General features: G+C 32.6%; 1 protein-coding gene and 1 long non-coding RNA gene across 8 annotated transcripts in view; one reads left to right on the forward strand and one right to left on the reverse strand.

Moving 5' to 3' along the window:
- Positions 1 to 2674, reverse strand: part of LOC137652539 (uncharacterized) — a 316341-nt gene extending 313667 nt beyond the window's left edge. For 2 of the 7 annotated variants that reach the window (XR_011046354.1, XM_068386012.1), the window contains exon 1: positions 2611 to 2668. The gene's annotated coding sequence lies outside the window, so the exon portion shown is untranslated. Of the gene's footprint in view, positions 1 to 2610 lie in introns of all 7 variants that reach the window. The other 5 variants (XR_011046346.1, XM_068386013.1, XR_011046337.1 and 2 more) reach the window with 3 other exon arrangements.
- Positions 1 to 13012, forward strand: part of LOC137652545 (uncharacterized) — a 213348-nt gene that overhangs the window by 180577 nt on the left and 19759 nt on the right. The window lies entirely within an intron of this gene.

Raw genomic sequence — 13012 nt, forward strand, 5'->3', positions numbered from 1 at the left:
ACATATATATGTATATATAATATATATATATATGTATATATATATAAACGTGTATATATATATATATTATATATATATATATATATATTATACATATACAAATGTCTGTTGAATAAGAAGTTTTATATAACTCTGACCATCCTTTACATTCAGATCTCCCTGGACATTTCCATCCTGTTCGTTATACTAGGCAGGCAGTTAATTCTAATAGCCAAGCCTTCTCCATCATGAGGCTCAATACTACACAGTATTCTAGAAGTTTTATTCCAGCTGTTACCAAGTTGTGGAATGATCTTCCTAATCGGGTAGTTGAATCAGTAGAACTTCAAAAGTTCAAAGTTAGAACAAATGTTTTTATGTTGAACAGGCTGACATAAGTCCTTTTATAGTTTATATATCAAATATCTGTATTAATGTTAATGTTTTAAAATATTTGATTTTAATTTTTCATGACTTCTTATATCGTTTCTTTATTTCCTTATTTCTTTTCCTCACTGGGCGATTTTTTCCTTGTTGGAGTCCTTGGGCTTATAGCATCTTGCATTTCCAACTGGGTTGTAGCTTAGCTAAAAATAATAATAATTATAATATATATATATAAATTTATATATATATATATATATATATATATATAAATATAAGTGTGTGTGTGTGTGTGTTTGTGTATGTATATATATATTATATATATGTGTGTGTATCTATATATATATATATATAATTCTCTTTTTCAATATATATATATATATATATATATATACCAATTGAGTTTGTGAATAGTAATTACAACAAAAAATGAAAGAGTTACTAAAAAGGGAACGAAGATCTGATAAAAAAGGTTTGCACAATATCACCAACATTGCCATATATGTATGGAACTATTAAAACTCATAAGCCAAATTATCCAGCTAGGCCAATAATAATAATAATAATAATAATAATAATAATATAAGTGATACGTCACCCAATTGTACCCTCAAGCAAGAGAACTCTAATCCAAGACAAGAAGAAAGAAGAAGAAGAAGAAACACTCAAAGTATATTTGAATAATATTAATCGAAAGGAAACAATGGAAATATCAACAATTGTGTCATGAAATAATAGAATTAACGCAGGAAGGAAAACAATAAAAGAAGAAATGAGTTTCCCGGCCAGGCCACGAGTAATGGTCTCTCTCTCTCTCTCTCTCTCTCTCTCTCTCTCTCTCTCTCTCCTTCCTTAGATTTGAAACCTTGTATATACAATAGTTTATATATCGACGCTCTTATACCTTAAGTATATATTTCCTCAAATTTTTTTCTCCAAAATATAGTTTTTTTAACTAAATGTCAAAGCTTTAGCACTTTGTAATAAACGAAATATTGCTAAAGGATGAAAGAAATAATTGAGAGAGAGAGAGAGAGAGAGAGAGAGAGAGAGATTCTAGGTGCTTATGCGAAAACAATTGCCACATGGTGCCAAATATCAAAACAACATTCTACTTCAAGACTGAAATTAGAATTACCGAGCTATAAATGGTTTAATTTTAATCAACATAAACCTTTATTACGGCGTTGAATTGTATTTGATATTTGACTTTCATATAAAATGAATTAATCACTAATTGTTTTGAACATGTGGCACTAAGATCACACAAGCAGTTATACTAAGATCTCTTTTAGAAAAATCCTTAAATTCAGTTAACTTCTGTCAGTATTTTAGGAACTATGACCTCTAATACAGGGTCTTTAGAATTAAGTTTAGTGAAAGTTTGAAAAAATAGCAAAGTAGACAATGGCTAGGTTAAGTCAAATTTGGAAATCGAATGGCTTGAAATTACATATAAAAATCAGACTATATATCAGTGTTACTAAAGGGTATGACAACGAAACAATAGATTTAGTATATTTGAGAAAAGAGTCCTCACAAGGATATTGGGAGTTAAATGGCAGGGCAGGATTAGAAATGTAACTATAAGAGAGATTAATCGAGTGCCATTCGTGATGAGATCATGATGAGGGGTAGATGGAGATGGTTTGGGCATGCTCTTCGCACACCCCAAGAGAGATTAGTTCACCAAACTTTCAACTGGGCTCCAAAAGGCACTAGAAAGAGTTGGAAGACCCAGACCTACATGGCTGAGGAATATGAAGCGTAAAGTAGACATTGAATGGAGAAGTATTGAATTAAAAGCTCAAGATAGAGATGACTGGCGAATTCTAACCGAGGCCCTTTGCGTCAATAGACGTAAGAAGAGATGAAGTGAAGGTACAAGAGAGAGAGAGAGAGAGAGAGAGAGTGTTTTATATATATATATATATATATATATATATAACAAATGCAGCCGTTTCTAGTCCACTACAGGACAAAGGCCTCAGATATGTCCTTATTCATGTCTGGAGTTTGTATGCGTGGGAATGAATGACGACGCTCACAGGTGTGTGTGTGCGTGCGTGCGTTTCTTATTGTATAGAGCAACCCGTTATTACGAACATCACATCGTTCACCTTCATTTAAAGCATTCGAAATAAATCAAAGAAATGCCTTATGAATTATATAGAGGATGACATACGCTACAATAATCATAAAACACAGAAAGTTACAAAGTAAAACAAATAATAATAATAAACTTACCCTTTGGAAATGATGGGGACAAATTTTATATACATCCTCCGTGTCTCACTGCTGTAAGATAACTGACCCGGCTGACCATCTAACGGTACCAGGGTTTGCCAGGTTTTCCAAATGAAAAAGGGCAACGTCTGAACAACAGCAGCTTTAAAAGGCCAACTTAATGGTAAAAAAAGGCCAACAATATAGCATTCAAGGCTGACCAATTTAAAAAAGGCCAAATTCAGGTATCTAGCATGGAAAAAAGGCCATATTTTGGAGTTTTTTTTTGGCCCATAAAAAGGCCAACCTGGCAACCCCTGGCAGCATCTCATCTGGGCGCTCAGGCTCAGGGATAACTTGAAGTCCGTGAGAATTAGGTTTTTTAATAAGTTTTGAAATAAAGTAGTTATTAGGAGTGCTAATGAATAATGGAAAATATATATTCAAACAAAGTCTGTTTTAAGGCAGAGATTCTGAATGAATAAACCCTTTTTTTTATATATTAATACTTTTCGAGAGTGAATTTTCAAGTCCGTGAGAGTTAGCAGACGAAATGTACCCCCTCTACTATGTCCAGATAAACATGCATTTCTTGTCTCCTGTGGTGTGTGTTTGTGTGTTTGCGTGCGTGTGTGTGTGTGTGTGTGTGTGCATAGGTCTAAAAAAACCTAAATTTCTTATCCTAATTATCTGGAAGACATTGTAAATATATCAATAAATGAATAAATAAGGGATTAACAAAAAATCCTGATACATGTCAAATAATAATAATAATAATAATAATATAATAATAATAATAATAATAATATAATAATAATAATAATAATAATAGATGAAAGAATGAAAGATACAGATAATGATACAATTAAAACTTGATTGAAGTGAAATATTTAATTTATATATATATATATATATATATATATTATGTTATATATATATATATATATATAAATTCTGGTTTGAAATGCATATCTTGTTTGAATAGAAAAGGCAAATATATATATATATATATATATATATTTATATATATATATATATATATATATACCCTGGAAGAGAAAGACACTCCAAAATCAAACCATTGTTCTCTAGTCATGGGTAGTGCCATAGCCTCTGTACCATGGCCTTCAACTGTCTTGGATTAGAGTTCTCTTGCTTGAGGGTATATAATGGCACGCTGTACTATCTTATATCTCCTTTTATTTGAATTTTTTTTATACTTTATATATGAAATATTTATTTTAATGTCGTTACTGTTCTTGAGATAATCTATTTTAATTATTCATTACTTCTCGTGTATATTTTATTTCCTTATATCCTTTCCTCACTGGGCTATTTCACCTTGTTTAAGCCCTTGGGCTTATAGCATCCTGCTTTTCCAACTAGGGTTGTAGCTTAGTTTGTAGTAATAATGATAAAAATATGAGAGGGAGTATTGACGCAAAGGGCCTCGGTTAGATTTCGCCAGTCGTTAGATTATATATATATATATATATATATATAGATAGATAGATAGATAGATAGATATAGTATATTTGTAATATTTTATGATCTTACCCAAACCACCTCCCAGCTATACTTAGAGAGAGAGAGAGAGAGAGAGAAGAGAGAGAGAGAGAGAGAGATATCCAGCTATCAGTTATTATGCCTTGAAGTTTATTCTTTCCTATTAGTCTCTCTCTCTCTCTCTCTCTCTCTCTCTCTCTCACGCAGATTCGACTGAAGAAATCCTTAGAAATATAAATACACCTTTATTTTCTTATTTCCTTTCCTCACTGGGCTATTTTTCCCTGTTGGAGCCCTTGGACTTATGGCATACTGACTTTCCAACTAGGGTTGTAGCTTGGCTAATAATAATAATAATAATAATAATAATAATAATAATATTAATAATAATAATAATAAAACGTTGGCCAACACTTAATATCATCATTATTACAAGCCAAGCTACAACCCTAGTTGGAAAACCAGGAAGCTATAAGCTCAAAGGGCCCCAACAGGGAAAAAATAGCCCAATGAAGAAAGTAACCAATGAAATAAATAAACTACAAGAGAGGTGATATTAAATATATATTAAGACTAGTGACAACGTTGAAAAAGATCTGTCATATATAAACTAAGAAGACTTGTGTCCGCCTGTTCAACATAAAAACATTCGCTGTCACAGTTAGGAATAACATTTTACTAACATACAAAACATGCATGGTATTATAATCGGTAGCATATTAAAATGTGTCATTTACAGGCTTAACAAATAATTAAAACTTGACTGCCAAAATTGAAACGCCATCAACCGTCATCGGTTTATTATTATTATTATTATTATTATTATTATTATTATTATTATTATTATTATTATTATTTGCTAAGCTACAACTCTAGTTGGAAAAGCAGGATGCTATAAGCCCAGGGCCCCAACAGGGAAAATAGCCCAGTGAGGAAAGGAAACAAGGAAAAATTAAATATTTTAAGAACAGTATCATTAAAATAAATATTTCCTATATAAACTATAAAAACTTTAACAAAACAAAAGGAAGAGAAATAAGATAGAATAGTGTCCCCGAGTGGACCCTCAAGCAAGAGAACTCTAATCCTATCATTATTATTATTATTATTATTATTATTATTATTAGAAGCTAAGCTGCAACCATAGTTGGAAAAGCAAGATGCTACAAGCCCAAAGGCTCCAACAAGGAAAAATAGCCCAGTATGGAAAGGAAACAAGGAAATTAATACATAACATGAGAAGTAATAAAACCAAAAATAGAATATTTCAAAATATGTAACATTAAATTAGATCTTTCATATAAAAACTATTCAATACATGAAGTTGACGAATTTACCCGATTATGAAATAAGATTTCCATTCGTGTTTCGTTTATAAAATTGATTACTTTTCTCTCAATTTTGATAGAATAAGCGATTGAAAATATTGTATTGGACTAGATGGAAAAGCAGGATGCTAAAAGCCCAAAGGCTCCAACAGGAAAAATAGCCCAGTTTGGAAAGGATATAAGGACAAACTACAAGAAGTTCAAGAATAATAACAACATTGAAATAAAATAACACGAGGAAGAGAAACAAGAAAGAAGAGTGTGCCCGAGTGTACCCTCAAGCAAGAAATCTCTAACCAAGACAATGGAAGACCATAGTACAGAGGCTATGGCACTACCTAAGACCAGTGAACAATGGTTTGATTATGGAGTGTCCTTCTCCTAGAAAAGCTGCTTACCACAGCTAAAGAGTCTCTTTTACCCTTACCAAATGGAAAGTAGCCACTGAACAATTGTCGTTTGAATAGAATCAAAAGTTTTTGATAAAATCTATAGCATATTGCTACATAGAATATTACGTAATCATATTCATTTATTACTATCTTAGAATTACAATATTCACATGATATTTTGTAGTACGAAAAAGATGTTTATTTGTTATAATAGTATTTTAACATTTGGTTCATTTTATCTATCTATCTATCTATCTATCCATCTATATATATATATATATATATATATATAAGAAGCAAATACTAATATATATGGATTAACAATAGAAAAAAAAGTTGCAGGGCCTTGTGTGTGTGTGTGTGTGTGTGTGTCTGATGGCGTTTCAATTTCAGCAGTCAATCTGTACTTATTTGATGAATGTGTAAATGCCCTGTTTTTATTGTGATACCAATTATAATACATTACACGTTTTGCATGTGGCTTCGGAGATTCGTTATATATAAAACCAGTATTAGGTTTTAAAAGAGACTTAGATGTTAGGTGTAGGTCTACATTTTCGGAGAGAGAGAGAGAGAGAGAGAGAGAGAGAGAGAGAGAGAGAGAGAGAGAGAGAGAGAGAGAGAGAGTTATTATTTTTACTTCAAAAACACTCGGACTGGGAACCCTCTCTGTTCTTCCTCTGAATTGAGTGATATTCTCATATTATTTCGTCCGGTCGAGTGGCTAATTCTCTTTTGAAATGAGCGATAATTTCATATTGCTTCGTCCTTTAGAGGCTTTAGGATAGATTTTTCCGCCAAGTTGCATGATATGACAATTGGACGTTAGTGTTTAATATATATATATATATATATATATATATATATATAATCTCAGTATATTATATTTTAAGTTTTTATGTAGCGAAGTCAACAGAACATCATCTCGGGAGTTTCATGATCAAACGATTCGAATATAGAACGAAACATTCTGGGAAACAGTGGATATAAACATAGCATTTCGTTGTGATTCGAATTTTTCTTTTCATTTCGTTTTTATAGAACGTGGTTTTGAAAACAATTTTCCTTCGTTGTTTTAAAAGTTTAAAAGTCACTCATGAATGGCAGAGGCAAGAGACAGTGACATTGCCCTATCAAGCAGGACAATGCCCTAGAGACTGACCTTATACAACATAAGATCAGCGGCCAAGCTCCCTTTCCCCCCCCCCCAAGCTACGACCAAGGAGGGCCAGGCAGTGGCTGCTGATGACTCAACAGATAGACCTTTTGACTCCCCCAAAACCCCTCATCCTTTGCTCACAAGAATGGTGAGGTTGCGGAGACTACAAGAAACTATATATATATATATATATATATATATATATATATATCCCTTTCTGAGAGGTGATACCTTGACGTAGTGAAAAGGTTTGCCTATCAATATGATCAGCAAAGCTGTAAGGCTACTATTTTAGGGCCACCCATACTAGGTTGGTTTGCTGTGAGCGATCAGACTAAAGTCTCCTACCATCACCAATTTGCAGTGATCAGCGTGGTAGTAAAAAGGACATGTCTGAGGCCGTTGTCCTGCTGTGAACTAGAAACGGCTGCATTTGTTGCCTATCGTTTAATTAAATTCGTAAATCAAGATCAAATTGCCTGTTCTTATTTTATATTTGGAGAGAGAGAGAGAGAGAGAGAGAGAGAGAGAGAGATTCCATATATTAATCCATCTTCACCGTTATTTCAAAAGTACTCGGACTTAGGGAGCCTCTATTACGGTCTTCATCTGAGTTGAGCGATATTCTCATATTATTTCGCCCAATGGATGGAATAATTTTCTCCGGAATTGAGCGATAGTTTCATATAGCTTCGCCCTTTGGAATATTGAAGAATGTTGAGTGCTTCGCGGAGTTCTATGACTGAACATTTATGGTTCTGGGCGAAACATTGTGAGAAACAACTCAAGGTTTCGCCCGTATTTCCCGTTAGGATAAGACTTTTCCATTTATTTTCGTCTCCTTCAGAGATTTACAGCAAATGCTCGAAAAGGCACAGTAGACCCACCGAGAAAGATGTCTAGCAATAGCCCTTCTGGCATTGAAGGAAATGCTCTCTCTCTCTCTCTCTCTCTCTCTCTCTCTCTCTCTCTCTCTCTCTAACACAGATTCGACTGAAGAAATCCTTAGAAATATAACTACACCGAAAACGTTGGCCAACACTTAATATCATCATTATTACAAGCCAAGCTACAACCCTAATTGGAAAACCAGAAAGCTATAACTTCAAGGGCCCCAACAAGGAAAAAAATAGCCCAATGAAGAAAGTAACCAATGAAATAAATAAACAACAAGAGAGATGATATTCAAAATGTATTGAGACTAGTGACAACGTTGAAAAAGATCTGTCATATATAAACTAAGAAGAGACTTATGTCCGCCTGTTCAACATAAAAACATTTGCTGTCACAGTTAGGAAGAACATTTTACTATCATGCAATACATGCAGTGTATTATAATTGGTAGCACATTAAAATGTGTCATTTATAGGCTCAACAAATAGTTAAAATTTGACCGCTAAAATTGAAACGCCATCAACCGTCATCGGTTTTATATATAGAATAGTGTGCCCGAGTGTACTCTCAAGCAAGAGAACTCTAACCCTATTATTATTATTGTTATTATTATTATTATTATTATTATTATTTGCTAAGCTACAACCCTAGTTGGAAATGCAAGATGCTACAAGCCCAAAGGCTCCAACAAGGAAAAATAGCCCAGTGAGGGAAGGAAACAAGGAAAAATTAAATATTTTGAGAACAGTATTTTCCTACATAAAATATAAAATTTTTAACAAAACAAGAAGGGAAATTAGATAGAATAGTGTGCCCGAGTGTACCCTCAAGCACGAGAACTCTAACCCTATTATTATTATTATTATTATTATTATTATTATTATTAACTGCTAGGCTACAACCCTAGTCGGAAAAGCAGGATGCTATAAGCCCAACAGGGAAAATAGCCCAGCGAGGAAAGGAAACAAGGAAAAATTAAATATTTCAAGAACAGTAACATTAAAATACATATTTCCTACATAAACTATAAAAACTTTAACAAAACAAGAAGAGGAATTAGATAGAATAGTGTGCCCGAATGTACCCTCAAGCAAGAGATCTCTAACCCAAGGCAATGGAAGACCATGGTACAGAGGCCATGGAACTACCCAAGACTAGAGAACAATGGTTTGATAAAATATATAGCATATTGCCACGTAGAATATTGCGTAATCATATTAATTTATTCATATTTTAGAATTACATAATTCAAGACAATATTTTGTAGTAGTCGAAAAAGATGTTTATTTGTTATAATAGTAGTTTAACATTTGGTTCAATATATATATATATATATATATATATATATATATATTATCAGTATATTATATTTTAAGTTTTTATGTGGCGAAGTCAACAGAATATCATCTTGGTAGTTTTGTGATCAAACGATTCGATTTTAGAACGAAACTTTCTGGGAAACAATGGATTAAAATATAGCATTTCGTTGTGATTCGATTTTTTCTTTTCATTTCGTCTTTTAAAAGACCCATGGTTTTGAAAACAATTTTCCTTCATTGTTTTAAAGGTTCAAAAGTTACTCATGAATGGCAGAGGCAAGAGACAGTGACATTGCCCTATGAAGCAGGACAATGCCCTAGAGACTGACCTTATATAACATATGATCAGCGCCCAAGCCCCCTTTCCCCCCAAGCTAGGGCCAAGGAGGGCCAGGCAGTGGCTGCTGATGTCTCAACAGATAGACCTATTGGCTCCCCAAAACCCCATCCTTAGCTCACAAGGATGGTGAGGTTGCGGACACTACAAGAAACTGTATATATATATATATATATATATATATATATCCTTTCTGACAGGTGATACCTTGATGTGGTGAAAGGATTGCCTATCACTATGACCAGCAAAGCTGTAAGGCTACTATTTAGGGCCACCCATACTAGGTTGGTTTGCTGTGAGCGAACAGACCAAAGTCTCCTACCATCACCAATTTGCAGTGAGCAGCGTGGTGGTAAAAAGGGACATGTCTGAGGCCGTTGTCCTGCTGTGGTCTAGAAACGGCTGCATTTGTTTAATCAAATTCATAAATACAGTTCGATTTGCTTGTCTTATTTTGTATTTGGAGAGAGAGAGAGAGAGAGAGAGAGAGAGAGAGAGAGAGAGAGAGAGAGAGAGAGAGAGAGAGAGAGAGAGAGAGAGAGAGAGAGATTCCATATATTAATCCATATTTACCGGACTATAGGTAGCCTCTCTTATGGTCTTCATCTGAGTTGAGCGATATTCTCATATTATTTCGCCCAAAAGATTACATAGTTTTCCTCGGAATTGAGCGATAGTTTCATATAGCTTCGCCCTTTGGAATATTGAAGAATGTAGAGTGCTTCCCCTAGTTCTATGACTGAACATTTATGGTTCTGAGCGAAACATTGTGAGAAACAACGTTATGTTTAGTACCTATTTCCCACTGAGATAAGACTTTTCCATTTATTTTCGTCTCCTTCAGAGATTTATTCCCTATATTCCCTATAACGCTAAAGCGTAGTTTCTCGTTAGTCTCACTTGTTGCCAAATGTCAATGAACCGTCTACTGCAGTATTAGGGTGAATAAAGGTGTCAGGCGGAAATTTGGCACCGCTGGAATCATTCGTTCTGTTTAAAATACATATTTCTATATTGTTCATAATGTGTTATTTATTGTTATTTCATTATATCATGAATGGCAGAGGCGAGGAACAGAACAATGCCCTAGAGAATGACCATATATAGACTTGATCAGTGCCCAATCTAGGACCAGGGAGGGCCAGGCAATGGCTGCTGATGACTCCTCAGCAGGTAGAACTATAGGCTCCCTCAAACCTTCCCTCATCCTTAGCTCACAAGGATGGTGAGGTTGCAGACTACAAGAAACTATTGAGTTTGTCAATCTCAGTGTTGTCAGGTGTATGAGGACAGAGGAGAATCTGTAAAGAATAGGCCAGACTATTATGTGTCTGTGTAGGCAAAGGGAAAGAACCGTAACCAGAGAGATAGATCCAATGTAGTACTGTCTGGCCAGTCAAAGACCCCATATATCACTAGAAGAGTTGCAAGACCCAGGCCTACATGGCTGAGGACTATGAAGCGTCAAGGGGTTAACTATTTCACTGTAATTGTTCAATGACTATTTTCCTCTTGGTAAGGATAGAGGAAACTTTTTAGTTATGGTAAGCATCTTTTCTAGGAGATGGACACACCGAAATCAAACCACTGTTCTTTAGTCTTGGGTAGTGCCATAGCCTCTGTAATGTACTATGGTCTTCCACTGCCTTTGGATAGAGTTCTTTTGCTTGAGGGTGCACTATTTTATCTCATTTCTCTTCCTCTTTTTTAAAGTTTTTATAGTTTATATGTGAATGATCTAATTTAATGCTGTTATTGTTCATAACTTCTCTTGTAGTTTATTTATTTCCTTGTTTTCTTTCCTCTCTGGGCTATTTTTTCTTGTTTGAGCCCCTGGGCTTAAACCAACCTGGTTTTCTAAGATTGTTGCCTAGCTTGGAATAATAAAAATAATAATAATAATATTTTGCGGAGTGAGTAGTCAGGAACCAGGAACCAGGAACCAGCTTGCACAGAATCACCAGCTATATGTAGTATGTATATATTCTCAATTAAATTCCTAAATAAAGAGTTTTACAGGCTATAATTATATAAATTCCTAAATAAAGAGTTTTACAGGCTATAATTATATAAATTCCTAAATAAAGAGTTTTATAGAATATAATTATATAAATTCCTAAATAAAGAGTTTTACAGGCTATAATTATATAAATTCCCAAATAAAGAGTTTTACAGGCTATAATTATATAAATTCCTAAATAAAGAGTTTTACAGGCTATAATTATATAAATTCCTAAATAAAGAGTTTTATAGACTATAATTATATAAATTCCCAAATAAAGAGTTTTACAGGCTATAATTATATAAATTCCTAAATAAAGAGTTTTACAGGCTATAATTATATAAATTCCTAAATAAAGAGTTTTACAGGCTATAATTATATAAATTCCTAAATAAAGAGTTTTACAGGCTATAACTATATAAATTCCTAAATAAAGAGTTTTACAGGATATAATTATACAAATTCCTAAATAAAGAGTTTTAAAGGCTATAATTATATAAATTCCCAAATAAAGAGTTTTACAGGCTATAATTATATAAATTCCTAAATAAAGAGTTTTACAGGCTATAATTATATAAATTCCTAAATAAAGAGTTTTAAAGGCTATAATTATATAAATTCCTAAATAAAGAGTTTTACAGGCTATAACTATATAAATTCCTAAATAAAGAGTTTTACAGGCTTTAATTATATAAATTCCCAAATAAAGAGTTTTACAGGCTATAACTATATAAATTCCTAAATAAAGAGTTTTACAGGCTTTAATTATATAAATTCCCAAATAAAGAGTTTTACAGGCTATAATTATATAAATTCCTAAATAAAGAGTTTTACAGGCTATAATTATACAAATTCCTAAATAAAGAGTTTTACAGGCTATAATTATATAAATTCCTAAATAAAGAGTTTTACAGGCTATAACTATATAAATTCCTAAATAAAGAGTTTTACAGGCTTTAATTATATAAATTCCCAAATAAAGAGTTTTACAGGCTATAACTATATAAATTCCTAAATAAAGAGTTTTACAGGCTTTAATTATATAAATTCCCAAATAAAGAGTTTTACAGGCTATAATTATATAAATTCCTAAATAAAGAGTTTTACAGGCTATAATTATACAAATTCCTAAATAAAGAGTTTTACAGGCTATAATTATATAAATTCCTAAATAAAGAGTTTTACAGGCTATAATTATATAAATTCCTAAATAAAGAGTTTTACAGGCTATAATTATATAAATTCCTAAATAAAGAGTTTTACAGGCTATAATTATATAAATTCCTAAATAAAGAGTTTTACAGGCTATAATTATATTATAGATTATAAATTAGAAACTATGAAAGTATTTTAAAGGGTTATGAAAGTAGTTTTAAAGAGCAAAGCTATATGTAGTATCTATAAATTCTCAATTAAATTCCTAAATAAAGAGTTTTATAGACTATAATTATATTATAGAATATAAATTAGAAATTATGAAAGTATT

The sequence above is a fragment of the Palaemon carinicauda genome, chromosome 13, assembly GCF_036898095.1.
Source record: "Palaemon carinicauda isolate YSFRI2023 chromosome 13, ASM3689809v2, whole genome shotgun sequence".
NCBI lineage: Eukaryota > Metazoa > Arthropoda > Malacostraca > Decapoda > Palaemonidae > Palaemon > Palaemon carinicauda.